Here is a 14,134-nt window from a genome sequence, read left to right as displayed (position 1 = left end):
GCGCACGGCGGTTACTCTGGCTATTAGCTGGCGGTCATAATAATGGGACTCGACCGTGCATAGCACACTCATATAAAAACTAATATACCCATTTTTACATAGAAATCACCAATGTGTAAGTGAACAATAATTAAAGAAGTAACCATATACAATAAGTCTGAATTAAAATAGACCTTCATATGGGCAGTGCAATGTGACCTGCCACCATAATTAGATACATAGGAATTTTTTTAATTATAAATGGTATAAAGGGTCCAAGGCATGATCCTTACATCGACAAGACGAAGACTAGTGCAGTGACTTGACTTCACCACATTTACTGCCTGCCCTCTCCTAACTGGATGCGGTCTAGAACCAGGCAGCCGAGATCCCGACAGTCAGAATACCGGCAGCGGAAGCCCGACGGTCAGAATCCCAACTGATCCCGAAGGGAGGATGCTGGGGTTGAGGTTAGGCAATAGGGGGCGGGTTATGCTGGATTAGGCTTGGGGGTGGTTAGGGATAGGCTGCAGGAGGAGATAGTTAGGGTTAGGCTACGGGAGGAGTGGGTTAGGATTAGATTAAAATATTTACCATGATCCGTTAGGATTCTAACCTTGACAGTCGGGATGCTGCTGTCGGCAATTCATACCTGACCCCTCCTAACCCATTATAAGTACAATTATATATGCACCTTGGGGTTGATTCAGAGGTGGACGCTATATCTTCAGCCGCTTCGTCTTTGTACGCAGTGGCTGTACTAAAATATGCAAAAGCTGCAGGAGACATATGTGTTCAAAGACAACCACTGAGATCTTCTGTGATCCACTGCTGTGTCTGAAGATGCAGCATCAGACCAACTGCATGAACATCAGATATCTAAGTACGCCTCAGGTAACTCAGGATGTCCACGCCAAATCATATTGCCGGGACCAGTGAAGCTGCGTCCAAGGACTCATCCACTGGTCCAGCATGCCTAGAAAATGGTCATGTTCTGTGGGACGCTCCCCGTCACCACACCCAAACACCAGCAGCTTGTCATTCAGACTGTGGCTCGCTTTTGTGGCACTGTGACCAGGGCAGTATTAACTAGGGTGGATGGAGCCACGTCTCCAGGGCTCCACATAAAAACAGGCCTATCATCATGACAATGTGATGATGACAAGCCACCAGCTGACCACACAGTTGCCCATAAATCATAAGTGATAAAATTGCGTTACTATTTCCACACAAAATTATGCAATTTTTGTACTTTTAAATATTTAGGGAGACATTGTGGCTTTTAGTGTATGGGGTCAACATGGCATTGACCTCACCTCACTGCTTCTTCATCCCCAGGCCCATGAGGCCCTTAATCCAGTCCTGACTGTGACCAACGTTGCAGGACCAGATCAAAAAACATCGGAATGAGGCTCCTTGCCATAATTTGTGTGATAATTAATTATGTGAGCAATGCAGGCAGGAGTATGGGGAGGAGGCAGGCAGTTGTATACTGTAAATGTTGGGAGAGAAGAGAAGATTATAGATAGGTGGCATACATTCGGTGATTAGGGACTGTCAATCATTAATAGGTACATATTTATGTCTGTGATTAGGGACAGTCAATGATTGATGAGTACATAATTAGGGAGGAAAGACAAAAGGAAAACTAGGTGTTTGGAGAGTATAATTTGCTATCTACTAAATTTACTATCAAGCTGAGTACTTACAAAAGTGATAGTGCTCATTTGGGGTTGGGTAGGCGTGATCTGCGGTAGGGATCCCGGCGCTCAGCATACCGGCACTGGAATCCCTACCTCCGGAATGCCGCCAGGGTGGCGAGCGCAACGGAGCCCCTTTCTATTCCCACTGGTGGGTGTCGTGGACAACCACGAGTGGGAATAGAGCCTGTACATCGGTATCCCACGTATCGGCATGTTAAGCAGTTAGGATTCCGGCGTCGGGATCTTGACTGCCGGGAATCCGACTGCCGGTAACATAACCGCAACCCATTTAATCATAAGGTATTAGAAAACATGTGGCTTTAAATTAGCATTGATTCAAATCTCCACTAGTCTGTTTGTGAAAGTTATGTCCATATCTGAAGCCAGATTTATTTTTCAAAACCTGCTATTTTGTGAAGAATATAATCGGAATCGGACCGGCTCCTGGGGTATTGGTGGGATAGGCTGCCAGACCGTGTATACCAGGACAGTGTTTAGAGGCACCCGACTTTCAGCACCTACTCCAGCACACACAGTTGGCATCCCTGATGCAGGTACAGAGAACCGGGTGCCTCTAAATATTGTCCTGGAATACATGGACTGGAAACGGATCCCAGCAATACCCATGTGAGCCAGTCCCATAGGTACAACTCCAGACTTTTCTAGCCCGTTAATAATATAATGATGTTTCAGCAGTTGGTCTAAGACTACTACTGGAATCCCCCTTGCTTGTTACATGTTGCACAATAAAGGAATTAGGGGTCTATTTACAAAGCCTTGGATGGAGATAAAGTGGACCGAGATAAAGTACCAACCAATCAGCTCCAAACTGTCATGTCACAGGCTGGGTGTGAAAAATGACAGTTAGGAGCTGATGGACTGGTACAGATGTATTAAGCCTGAAGAAGGCATAAAGAAGTGATAAAGGGGTGATAAGTGCAAGGTGATAACGCACCAGCCAATCAGCTCCAGTATGTAAATTGTCAGTTATGAGCTGATTGGCTGGTGCGCTATCACCTTGTACTTATCACTGTTAAATCACTTCTTTATGCCTTCTCTAGGCTTAATACATCTGCCCCATTATCTCTGTCCACTTTATCTTCATCCAAGGCTTAGTAAATAGACCCCTTAGTGCTATGATTCACCTGCTGTGTGCTAGGCTGGGAGTGAGGCACAGTGTCATGATGTCACAGCAAAGCAACACGCGGCCGATCACTGACTGTTGGAGGATAAAACTAGCAACTTCACTGGGAGGAAGCTGGCAACCGGCTCTAACTGTAATTTGTTAAAATATTTTATCACTCTATCAACCAATGAGGAAGAGGGTGCTTAACTTAAATACATAGGGTGTGGGGGCACTAGGAAAAAAAAGCTGTTTCTAAACTTTGGCGCTGAAGGCGATCTAATGAGTGGCCCTAATTGTTGCACCAGCCCTTGTTCAGTAAGTGCTGTATATAACTTTTAAGGGTTTACTGAACCCATATAGTATCATGTTATATTATCAGTGCAGGTTCTAAATTATACATGATTAAGCATTTTAGTGGACAAATATTTACAGACCTCGGTGACCAGTGTTGGCTTATGCTGTGACATATCATACACCCATCCTTTCTGGCAGACATTTGTGCTGTTCAGTCCGTATCTTTCAATTGATTCAATGTCCCAATCCTCTGGACTGTACATCAGGCATTGCTCATACGACCCATGTGAATTACGTGGGATGGTTAAATTCAGCTGCACGTCCTCAGTAAGGTTTGGGGCTTTCTCCAGTATCCAGTCGGTATTGCAGTGGTGAGGCACGGATACTTCCATAAACACCTGCCCAAACATGTGGAAGGCATTGAAAAAACTAAGGAAACAAAGTATAAACACCAAACGTTTCTGAAAGCGTCCAAATTCCCCAACGTGTTTTAGGATTTCCCCAAAGTCCGTCATTGTCATCTGGTTCAAGCAGTGAGAGACACTTTACTGACAGTGAGAAATTAATGGTTAACCTCATCCCAAGAGACACATGTAATAAGTCAAAGTCCCATATTCAATAACACATGTATCTATATAGTTGCACTAAATATACATTCTTAATGTAAAGACATGTAAACATTTCCTTCTGCCACTTGATTATGATCTTCATAGATATAATTTTTTTTTGTGTGCCAACAAGATATTTACCAACAGTTTCATAATCATTAGATCAATAACATATGATATTAGTACTATTTGTCTGGCTATATTGCTTGGGGCTAGTAGTATTGTTTTATAAACATTAAATTAAAAAGGCCAGTTACAGTTAGAAGTTATCTAACATACCAGTATGTTTTTGGACCATGGGAAAAACGAGAGCACACATATCCACGTAAAAAAACACGTGAACATGGTTAAGAACATACAGATGCTAGGCATATAGCACTTTTAGAAAAAATAAAATGTACCCAAGTAATCTAAATACAGGTTGAGTATCCCTTTGTTATGATTCCAGCACTCTGGTCAGAGGAGATCTTATGGCAAGGACCGGAGCACTGGAACGGAATGCTGGGGAAGGGAGCAGGACAGGAAAATAGCCCCTGGCGCCCTAACTCTGTTGTCTCACCCGTGTTGTCAAAAATCCCCTGCGAGACTATGGTTTCTTGAGCCCTTGGCAGCCGCGTTTGAAGGGCGGATTATGTCTGCCCAACTTCGATGCCCCCCGGTCTTAATGAGAGACAAAGGGAAACCCGAGAAAGGGTGATAACAAGAGGCCCTCTAACTAAACAACCAGGCCAGGGGCTAAGCAAACTCAAAACTATAATATGTGCAGAGAAACCGTCAAGGAAAAGGACAACCAAAATATCCACTTGTCCAATTCTCCTACCCGGCACCGCCGAGTACCAGAGAGGACTTGTGGAAGCGGAACCCTCCGCAAATGCTCCAAACACAAAATATAAAAGGTAAAGCGGCTGAGCCGCAACACACGGCAGAGCCGCAACTCACGAACACCACTGGATATAAAACGGTGATCAGTCAGGACTCCAGGGACGAGATGGTAACTCCTGAGTACAGGACTTCTGAGGACTGGAATGACCGGATACAGCAGGACTGGAAACAGACTCTCAGCAAACAAAGGCAGCATGCAGGAAGCTATTACCGGCGTCTGTGAGAAGCCCTGGGAGTGTACTTAACAGGGAGTCCTCCAATCAGCTGTTTAGAGGCTGATTGGACTAAATGCCGTGCAGCTGCCTTGCTGCACGGCCAGAGAACAGGTAAACGCAATAATCCTAAAACCCAGCAATGGGGAACGCGGTCCGCCAGTGGCGTCCCCGTTGCTAGGGTCCGTGCGGCTTCAGCGCGCCCGGCGTCTAGCGTTGCTAGGGAGCCGGCGGCTGTACGTGCACGGCGTCCCTAGTTGCTAGGCGCCGAGTCGCGCGGACAAGCGGACCCCGGCGCCTAACAGTACCCCCCCCTTGAGGAGGGGTCAAGGAACCCCTAAAGCCAGGTTTCCGAGGAAATTCCCAAAAAAATGCCCTCTTGAGCCTCGGGGCATGAAGATCCTTATCCAGGACCCAAGACCTTTCCTCCGGACCATAGCCTCTCCAGTGAACCAGAAAATAAATCCGGCCCCGGGACAATTTGGAATCGAGAACCTTCTCCACCAAGAACTCCTGTTGTCCCTGTACATCCACCGGAGATCTACCCTGAGAGATCCTCCGAGGAAATTTACTGGAAGAAACGTATTGTTTCAACAGGGAACAATGAAACGTATTTCCAATCCTGAGAGATCTTGGTAAACGTAACCGAAAGGCAACTGGGTTGACTCTTTTAATAATAAGAAATGGCCCAATAAATTTGGGTCCCAATCTAGCCGAGGATTGTCGAAGCCTGATGTTACGAGTCGACAACCATACCCTATCTCCCACCTTAAAAGTGCAAGGACGTCGGAGCCTGTCAGAAAATTTCTTCTCTCGAAAGGCCGCTTTTCTGAGAGCAAGGTGCACTTTTTTCCAAATGGCTCTGAGATGGGAGGTTAAGGTTAGCGAGGAGACTGAGGAATGATGAAAAAAAGAATTAGCTCTGGGGTGAAAACCAAAAACTGAAAAGAATGGAGACTCTTTAGTGGAGGAATGACAAGAATTATTGTAAGCAAACTCCGCCAACGGAAGAAACTCGGACCAATCATTCTGGAGTTTGGCAGAATACAAGCGCAAATACTGTTTCAATGATTGGTTAACTCGCTCGGTTTGCCCGTTGGATTGTGGGTGGTAACCGGATGTTAACAACAATTTCATCTTTAATGAGGCACAAAAACATTTCCAGAATTGTGCGATGAATTGTGGACCCCGATCAGAAACTATATCAGTAGGCAACCCATGAAGTCTGAAAACATGGCGGAGAAACAAAACTGCCAACCCTTGGGCAGAAGGCAATCGGGGGAGAGCAATAAAATGAGCCATCTTGCTAAAACGTTCCACTACCACCCATATGACTCGGAATCCGGCTGAAAGGGGAAGGTCAACCACAAAATCCATGGAAATATGGGACCATGGCCTGAGAGGAACATTTAAGGGCATAAGTTGCCCGATAGGCAAGGAACGGGGAACCTTATGCTGTGCACAAACCTGACATGAATAAACAAACTCCCTAACGTCTTTAGAAAGACCAGGCCACCATACTGAGCGAGAGACTAACTCCAAAGTCTTAGAGATTCCCGGATGCCCGGAAACTTTGTTATCATGGAATTCCGTTAAAACAGTAGCTCTCAAAAACTCAGGGACGTAAAGACGACCAGCAGGAGTATTTCCAGGAGCTTGGTGTTGAAGCTGTTTTAACTGGGTAAATAAATCTTGTGTGAGGCCTGCCCAGATGACCGAAGATGGAAGTATGGGAGTAACAGGACTGTTATTGTGAACCGGAAGAAAGCTGCGTGACAGGGCATCAGCCTTAGTATTCTTGGAACCAGGCCTGAAAGTGATTATAAATTTGAAACGAGTAAAAAATAAAGCCCAACGTGCCTGCCGGGCATTAAGCCGTTTAGCCGATTCGATGTATTGCAGGTTTTTATGATCAGTCAATACTGAAATAGTATGTTTTGCTCCCTCCAGCCAATGCCTCCACTCCTCGAAAGCCCACTTTACCGCCAGTAACTCCCGATTACCAACGTCATAGTTGGATTCAGCGGAGGAGAATTTCCTGGACATAAAGGCACAAGGATGTAACTCCAGAGACTCCGGATCCTTTTGAGAAAGGATAGCCCCCACTCCAACCTCCGAGGCATCAACCTCCACAACAAAGGGCAATTCCGGATTGGGATGTCTGAGGACTGGAGCCGAGACAAAGGCTTGTTTCAAGGCCCGGAAGGACAACTCAGCTTCACGCGACCAGTTGGTAGGATCCGCTCCTTTCTTTGTCAGAGCTACAATGGGAGCAACCAGGTCAGAAAAAGAATGAATGAACCTCCTATAATAATTCGCAAACCCTAAAAAGCGCTGAATTGCTTTTAAATTGGTGGGTTGCGCCCAACTAAGGATGGCCTGGAGCTTCTTTGGTTCCATGGAAAATCCCCGAGGGGAAATAATGTACCCTAAAAAAGATACTTCCGTGACATGAAACTCACACTTCTCCAGCTTGGCATATAAATGATTCTCACGTAACTTTTGAAGAACCAGACGCACCTGGGTAACATGTTGTTCCATTGATTCAGAATAAATCAGGATGTCGTCTAAGTAAACGACCACGAATTTCACTAGGAAGTCACGGAGCACATCGTTAATGAGGTCTTGAAAAACTGCTGGAGCATTAGACAAGCCGAACGGCATCACCAGGTACTCGTAGTGACCCGACTGAGTACTGAAGGCCGTTTTCCACTCATCTCCAGATTTAATTTGGATGAGGTTGTACACTCCTCTAAGGTAAATTTTAGAAAAAATCACAGCAGAACGTAACTGATCAAAGAGTACAGAAATCAACGGCAAAGGATAGGTGTTTTTAACTGAGATCTTATTCAGGGCTCTAAAATCAATGCAAGGTCTAAGCGAGCCATCCTTTTTCTCCACAAAGAAGAAGCCTGCACTTAAAGGAGATTTTGATGGTCTAATAAATCCTTTCTCAAGGCTCTCCTTTACATAATCATTCATAGCCGCAGTTTCTGGCCCGGATAATGCATATAATCTTCCCTTTGGCAATGCGGCACCAGGAATTAACTCAATAGCACAATCATAAGGCCGATGGGGAGGCAGAATGTCCGCATTGCCTTTGGAGAAAACATCAGCAAACTCCTGGTATTCCACCGGAATGGGTTCTGGAATGATAGCTGCTACTCTGACTGGAAACGTCATACATTCCTTATCACAAAAAGTACCCCATTGTGAAATCTCCCCCGACCGCCAATCAATGGTGGGATTATGAAAGGCCAGCCAAGGGTGACCCAGAACAACTGGAACTGCTGGGCAATGTGTAAGAAAGAACTCGATTTTCTCGGAATGTAGAGCTCCTACTGTAAGTAGTACAGGGGGTGTACGGAGAGAAATAATCCCATTAGACAGCGGACTCCCATCTAAGCCATGCATGGTGACACACCTACCCAAAGGTAACTGAGGAATGCCTAAGGCCTTAGCCCAAGTTAAATCCATAAAGTTTCCTGCAGCTCCACTGTCAACAAAAGCCGAAACCGAAGAACTGAGGCTGCCAAAGGAAACTTTAACTGGGACTAAAAGGGAGTTATTTGAGGAGATAAGCTGCAGACCTAGGTGAACCCCCTCACAATTCACCTGGTCAAAGCGTTTCCCGACTTGTTCGGACAATTACAAGCAAAATGTCCCTTACCCCCACAGTACAGATAAAGACCAGAATTTTGCCTTCTGGCTCTTTCTTCAGGAGACAGCCGGGAGAGACCCATCTGCATGGGCTCCTCTACGTCTTCAGGAATGGAATATACACACGGAGTTGACCTTACAGGTGCTCCTTTTTCAGCCCTCCGCTCTCTGAGACGACGATCAATCTTAATAGAAAGCTCCATGAGTTTATCGAGAGTCTCAGGAGCGGGGTACTGAAGGAGACTGTCTTTTAGAGACTCTGATAAGCCGAGGCGAAACTGACTGCGCAGGGCTGGGTCATTCCAGCCACAGTCGTTCGACCAACGGCGAAACTCCGTACAATAAACCTCCGCAGGATTTCTACCCTGTCTGAGAGCGCGCAACTGACTTTCAGCGGACGCCTCTCTATCAGGGTCATCATACAAGAGCCCTAAAGACTCAAAAAAAGCGTCAACTGACAACAATGCCGGATCCTCTGCTCTTAAACCAAATGCCCAGGTCTGAGGATCCCCCTGGAGCAAAGAAATAATAATCCCGACCCGCTGAGATTCAGTACCCGAGGAAGTCGGTCTTAAACGAAAATAAAGTTTACAGGATTCTTTAAAATTAAAAAACTCTTTTCTATCACCAGAAAAACGGTCAGGCAAATGCATCTTTGGTTCAGGGACTACCCTTGGGGAAGCTCGCAAAAGATCTTCCTGCGACCTCACCCAAAGAGAAAGATCCTGAACCATCTGAGTAAGATCTTGAATCTGGCTGACTAAGAGCTGACCAGGATTTGGCCCTAAACCTGTTGGATTCATGAGGCCGATAAACTCTCAACTGAATGGGAAAAAATTAAACCCTGTTTAATTTTAAGTTTTGGTATGGCCGGTAATAATGTTATGATTCCAGCACTCTGGTCAGAGGAGATCTTATGGCAAGGACCGGAGCACTGGAACGGAATGCTGGGGAAGGGAGCAGGACAGGAAAATAGCCCCTGGCGCCCTAACTCTGTTGTCTCACCCGTGTTGTCAGAAATCCCCTGCGAGACTATGGTTTCTTGAGCCCTTGGCAGCCGCGTTTGAAGGGCGGATTATGTCTGCCCAACTTCGATGCCCCCCGGTCTTAATGAGAGACAAAGGGAAACCCGAGACAGGGTGATAACAAGAGGCCCTCTAACTAAACAACCAGGCCAGGGGCTAAGCAAACTCAAAACTATAATATGTGCGAAGAAACCGCCAAGGAAAAGGACAACCAAAATATCCACTTGTCCAATTCTCCTACCCGGCACCGCCGAGTACCAGAGAGGACTTGTGGAAGCGGAACCCTCCGCAAATGCTCCAAACACAAAATATAAAAGGTAAAGCGGCTGAGCCGCAACACACGGCAGAGCCGCAACTCACGAACACCACTGGATATAAAACGGTGATCAGTCAGGACTCCAGGGACGAGATGGTAACTCCCGAGTACAGGACTTCTGAGGACTGGAATGACCGGATACAGCAGGACTGGAAACAGACTCTCAGCAAACAAAGGCAGCATGCAGGAAGCTATTACCGGCGTCTGTGAGAAGCCATGGGAGTGTACTTAACAGGGAGTCCTCCAATCAGCTGTTTAGAGGCTGATTGGACTAAATGCCGTGCAGCTGCCTTGCTGCACGGCCAGAGAACAGGTGAACGCATTAATCCTAAAACCCAGCAACGGGGAACGCGGTCCGCCAGTGGCGTCCCCGTTGCTAGGGTCCGTGCGGCTTCAGCGCGCCCGGCGTCTAGCGTTGCTAGGGAGCCGGCGGCTGTACGTGCACGGCGTCCCTAGTTGCTAGGCGCCGGGTCGCGCGGACAAGCGGACCCCGGCGCCTAACACCCTTATCCAAAAGGCTTGGGACCAGAGGTATTTTGGATATCGGATTTTTCCGTATTTTGGAATAATTGCATGCCATAATGAGATATCATGGCGATGGGACCTAAGTCTAAGCACAGAATGCATTTGTGTTTCATATACTCCTTATACACACAGCCTGAAGGTCATTTAATACAATATTTTTAATAACTTTGTGTATTATACAAAGTTTGTGTACATTGAGCCATCAAAAAACAAAGGTTTCACTATATCACTCTCACTCAAAAAAGTCTGTATTTCAGAATATTCCGTATTTCGGAATATTTGGATATGGGATACTCAACCTGTATCATAATAAATTATACTAACCACTTTTAATATTAGATGTATTTACACCTGGACAGGGAAATAATATTGTCTTTAAAATATAACTTTTATTAAGTATTTATTAAAATATCACTTGTGAATTGTATATAATCAGCAAAAGATGCCACAATGAGATCATGCCTAGCGATTAAATCGGGTAAAGAATTTTTTATATTCCCATAGTGGGTATTTTTTAGGCTGTGAGAGCCCGCCCTTATTAATATCGACACTCCTATTATATTTTAATAATTTGTATCCACTCAAATTTATTTAACTGTAAGGGTTTCCTTCTTCCTTATGCAATGGTTCCTACTGTACTTTTAATCCTTTTTGTATAGGAGACCGGTAGCAAGTGGTTCTTTCTCTATCCTGGTCACATACAGGGAATTCTGAAGTTTTTTTGTTTTTTAGTTTTTGAAGTTATTTTAAAAGGGCAGTATTGTGAGACATGCAGTAGTTGTATTGCACCTGTTCTTAAATAGACGTAGTCTTACGATTTATAATGAAGGGGATAAACAGATGATGTAACTAGTGACATTAAGCTTTATACCATGTAAACCTTCTATCAAGTTATTTCCGATATGCCCGCCAGCAGCCCACATCAAAACACTTTAAATTTGACCGTTAGGGCGGTGACCTACTGATCTGTGTGCTCAAATAACAATTGTGTATTGGCACGTTCATACAGGTTCTCACATTGTTCCCTGCAGAAGTCTTGCAGTCCCAGAAGAACAACCAAAGATACACTGTATATTGTATGATGTTACAGTGTGTCTCAATTGCCGCACAGGTCAATGATTTTGGATTCACCTTCCCATGATACACATGGTATTTGAAAGCAGATTAACCCTGATGTCCACACTTAAAAATTGAATGTATCCTACTCAGTATAGTCTGAAGAAATGCTTTAAAGTGTGTACGGAGATCATATATATGCTATACAAATATGTTAACCCACCAGGTTAAGGAGAAAGGAGCAAAAAATTAAACTCTATTCCATCAGAAGGTATAGTGTGCTCTCATATCAAAAAGACACTGGTGTAACAACTTAACCTCGTTATTATTAATCAGTTAATTCATACTAAATGTAAAAAGCCTGTGTGTAACATCAACAGTATTCGAGTGAGGCAAAATCTCCACACATCAGAAAAGCACCGTGTGTTAATCAAATCTCCTCAAAACATTATTCCTTGCGGACGTCTCACAGCCCCAGACTGAAAAACAATCAAGAATACACTGTATAGTGTATGATGTTACAATGTGTCTCAATTATCACATGGGTCAATAGATTTTTCATTCACATACCCATAATATACATAATATTTGACACAGTGTGTTAATTATATCTCCTCCAACATGCACACTCATAGAATTTAGATGAATATAGTAACAAATATCAAGGCATATCATTTAGACAAACAGTATCATTCTATTGGCATGTATCATTGTTTGAAGATTTCCCAGGTTTTTAAAGTAACTTTGTATAAGAGAGAGAAAAAACACACAGGGGATTATACCTGCAACTTCTGCTGTCTTACCATCTTGATTTACCTGCGCCTATGGTAATCAGCGGATGGGAGATGAGAGAGTGGCCGGGTAATCCACCTGTAGGAAGGAAGAAAGCGGCCGTTCTGCTGTACCTGTTAGAGCGCATGCGACAGGATGTGAACAAGCTTACGAGTGAAACGCGTTATCCATTCCACAGCTGAATTGGAGCTGATGCCGCTGCCAGTGGGAGGCTTGTGAGCCCACACACCCGCGATACGGGTTTTTTCAATATTTACTTCACACTCCTGAAATAGGTATTATTCCACTCGGTTAACTCTCATTCCTGATTGCGCTGCGGTTCCCTGCAATGTCTTTGAAGACCAGGCAGCCGCATGCGCTCTAACAGGTACAGCAGAACGGCCGCTTTCTTCCTTCCTACAGGTGGATTACCCGGCCACTCTCTCATCTCCCATCCGCTGATTACCATAGGCGCAGGTAAATCAAGATGGTAAGACAGCAGAAGTTGCAGGTATAATCCCCTGTGTGTTTTTTCTCTCTCTTATACAAAGTTACTTTAAAAACCTGGGAAATCTTCAAACAATGATACATGCCAATAGAATGATACTGTTTGTCTAAATGATATGCCTTGATATTTGTTACTATATTCATCTAAATTCTATGAGTGTGCATGTTGGAGGAGATATAATTAACACACTGTGTCAAATATTATGTATATTATGGGTATGTGAATGAAAAATCTATTGACCCATGTGATAATTGAGACACATTGTAACATCATACACTATACAGTGTATTCTTGATTGTTTTTCAGTCTGGGGCTGTGAGACGTCCGCAAGGAATAATGTTTTGAGGAGATTTGATTAACACACGGTGCTTTTCTGATGTGTGGAGATTTTGCCTCACTCGAATACTGTTGATGTTACACACAGGCTTTTTACATTTAGTATGAATTAACTGATTAATAATAACGAGGTTAAGTTGTTACACCAGTGTCTTTTTGATATGAGAGCACACTATACCTTCTGATGGAATAGAGTTTAATTTTTTGCTCCTTTCTCCTTAACCTGGTGGGTTAACATATTTGTATAGCATATATATGATCTCCGTACACACTTTAAAGCATTTCTTCAGACTATACTGAGTAGGATACATTCAATTTTTAAGTGTGGACATCAGGGTTAATCTGCTTTCAAATACCATGTGTATCATGGGAAGGTGAATCCAAAATCATTGACCTGTGCGGCAATTGAGACACACTGTAACATCATACAATATACAGTGTATCTTTGGTTGTTCTTCTGGGACTGCAAGACTTCTGCAGGGAACAATGTGAGAACCTGTATGAACGTGCCAATACACAATTGTTATTTGAGCACACAGATCAGTAGGTCACCGCCCTAACGGTCAAATTTAAAGTGTTTTGATGTGGGCTGCTGGCGGGCATATCGGAAATAACTTGATAGAAGGTTTACATGGTATAAAGCTTAATGTCACTAGTTACATCATCTGTTTATCCCCTTCATTATAAATCGTAAGACTACGTCTATTTAAGAACAGGTGCAATACAACTACTGCATGTCTCACAATACTGCCCTTTTAAAATAACTTCAAAAACTAAAAAACAAAAAAACTTCAGAATTCCCTGTATGTGACCAGGATAGAGAAAGAACCACTTGCTACCGGTCTCCTATACAAAAAGGATTAAAAGTACAGTAGGAACCATTGCATAAGGAAGAAGGAAACCCTTACAGTTAAATAAATTTGAGTGGATACAAATTATTAAAATATAATAGGAGTGTCGAAATTAATAAGGGCGGGCTCTCACAGCCTAAAAAATACCCACTATGGGAATATAAAAAATTCTTTACCCGATTTAATCGCTAGGCATGATCTCATTGTGGCATCTTTTGCTGATTATATACAATTCACAAGTGATATTTTAATAAATACTTAATAAAAGTTATATTTTAAAGA

The 14,134-nt window shown here is 43.9% G+C and overlaps 1 protein-coding gene across 2 annotated transcripts in view; it reads left to right on the top strand.

The window, feature by feature from the left end:
• LOC134927409 (xin actin-binding repeat-containing protein 1-like) overlaps window positions 1-14,134 on the top strand; it is a 559,013-nt gene that overhangs the window by 162,730 nt on the left and 382,149 nt on the right. The window lies entirely within an intron of this gene.

The sequence above is a fragment of the Pseudophryne corroboree genome, chromosome 5 (genome assembly GCF_028390025.1).
Source record: "Pseudophryne corroboree isolate aPseCor3 chromosome 5, aPseCor3.hap2, whole genome shotgun sequence".
Classification (NCBI taxonomy): domain Eukaryota; kingdom Metazoa; phylum Chordata; class Amphibia; order Anura; family Myobatrachidae; genus Pseudophryne; species Pseudophryne corroboree.
Note: the sequence above shows the minus strand (reverse complement) of the source record. Positions and strands in the feature narration are given on the sequence as shown.